A 2,500-nucleotide genomic window follows, 5' to 3' on the forward strand; every position below is an offset into this window, starting at 1 on the left:
AAAATCGGCAGCGCAGATTTTGCGACGAACATGGGCTGGGCGATGGACTGTCCAGGCCAGGCAGGAAAATTTGTCGAGGGGACACGCTGACGAAACAGCGCTGGTTCAGGCACGGCGGGCAGTGTTGGAATCGGCAGCGCCGACGAAATCGGCAAAGTCGGCAGAATCGGCAGCGCAGATTTTTCGACGAACACGGGCTGGACGGTGGACTGTCCAGGCCAGGCAGGAAAATTCGTCGAGGGGACACGCTGACGAAACAGCGCTGGTTCAGACACGGTGGGCGCAGTGTTGGAATCGGCAGCGCCGAGAAAATCGGCAAAGTCGGCAGAATCGGCAGCAGGTGCTGGCGATGAGTCAGGACGGACTGGATAGTCCAAGGCTCGATGAGAAAGACCGCTGGTTTAGACACTGGGGCAGTGGCAGCCCGCGGGGCAGTGTCGGCAGATTCGACAGCAGTGTCTGCCGATTCGGCAGCGTTGGCTTGTTGGCGCGGGGGGCCGATGCGAGTGGGGACTTGGGCAGCGGGCAGTGAAAGCAAGAGTTTCCCCGATGCTGCCGGGGAAAACGCTCCCCGGGATGGCCGGGTGAGATGACCCGGCGGCCCGCGACGGGTCATTCAATTCCATGCCCCGTCAACATAACTCCCGATGTACTGTTTGCTTTTTCGGAAGAAGAGATCCATCCCCCCATCCTCGGCCAGCCAAAAACGCTCCAATTAATGGCCGGGTGAGATGACCCGGCGGCCCGCGACGCGTCATTCAAATCACTGCCCTATCGGCTACAACTGCTGATGGGTGGGATTAGAGGCCTGCCATGGTGGTGAGGGGCGGCGAGGACCGTGAAAGCTAGAGTTTTTCAGAGGCTGCCGGGAAAAAGGCCCCTCGGGTGGCGGGGTGCGAGGACCAGGCGCGTCATTCAATTCTCTTCCCTATCAACTTGGCTCCCGTTGGCGGGATTGGAGGCCTACTGTTTGTTACAGGGCTAAAATCGTCAGGGGAAGAGCTGACGAAACAATGCTGGTTTGGATGCAGGGGGTAGTGTTGGAATCGGCAGCGCGGACAAAATCGGCAAAGTCGACAAAAAAGACTGTTGGTCTGGACATCGGGGCAGCGGCAGCCATGCCGACAGGGGGGGAAATCGGCAGCGCAGATTTGTGCAGCTGCAGGTTCGTCGGGGAAATCGGCAGCGCAGATTTTTCGATGAACATGGGCTGGAAGATGGACTGTCCAGGCCAGGCAGGGAAATACGTCAAGGGGACACGCTGACGAAACAGCGCTGGTTTAGACACGGTGGGTGCAGTGTTGGAATCGGCAGCGCCGACGAAATCGGCAAAGTCGGCAGAATCGGCAGCGGGTGCTGGCGATGAGTCTGGACGATTTATAGTCCAGGGCTTGATGGAAAAGACTGTTGGTCCAGACAATGGGGCAGTGGCAGCGCGGATTTGTGCAGCTGCAGGTTCGTCGGGGAAAATCGGCAGCGCAGATTTTTCGACGAACAGGGGCTGGACCGGCCGGGCCAGGCAGGAAAATTCGTCAGGGGGGCACGCTGACGAAAAGAGGGGCTGCGGAGTGGAAAATCGGCAGCGCAGATTTTTCGACGAACAGGGGCTGGACCGGCCGGGCCAGGCAGGAAAATTCGTCAGGGGGGCACGCTGACGAAAAGAGGGGCTGCCGCGTGGAAAATCGGCAGCGCAGATTTTTCGACGAACAGGGGCTGGACCGGCCGGGCCAGGCAGGAAAATTCGTCAGGGGGGCACGCTGACGAAAAGAGGGGCTGCCGCGTGGAAAATCGGCAGCGCAGATTTTTCGACGAACAGGGGCTGGACCGGCCGGGCCAGGCAGGAAAATTCGTCAGGGGGGCACGCTGACGAAAAGAGGGGCTGCCGCGTGGAAAATCGGCAGCGCAGATTTTTCGACGAACATTCGTCAGGGGGGCACGCTGACGAAAAGAGGGGCTGCCGCGTGGAAAATCGGCAGCGCAGATTTTTCGACGAACAGGGGCTGGACCGGCCGGGCCAGGCAGGAAAATTCGTCAGGGGGGCACGCTGACGAAAAGAGGGGCTGCCGCGTGGAAAATCGGCAGCGCAGATTTTTCGACGAACATTCGTCAGGGGGGCACGCTGACGAAAAGAGGGGCTGCCGCGTGGAAAATCGGCAGCGCAGATTTTTCGACGAACATTCGTCAGGGGGGCACGCTGACGAAAAGAGGGGCTGCCGCGTGGAAAATCGGCAGCGCAGATTTTTCGACGAACAGGGGCTGGATGCTGGACCGGCCGGGCCAGGCAGGAAAATTCGTCAGGGGGGCACGCTGACGAAAAGAGGGGCTGCCGCGTGGAAAATCGGCAGCGCAGATTTTTCGACGAACAGGGGCTGGACGCTGGACTGGGCCAGGCAGGAAAATTCGTCAGGGGGGCACGCTGACGAAAACAGGGGCTGCCGCGTGGAATGGCAGCCTACACGCAGATGCGAATTCGGCAGCGCACGATGGCTTGAGCAGGTCA

This window comes from Populus nigra, chromosome 2 (assembly GCF_951802175.1).
Source record: "Populus nigra chromosome 2, ddPopNigr1.1, whole genome shotgun sequence".
NCBI classification, from domain to species: domain Eukaryota; kingdom Viridiplantae; phylum Streptophyta; class Magnoliopsida; order Malpighiales; family Salicaceae; genus Populus; species Populus nigra.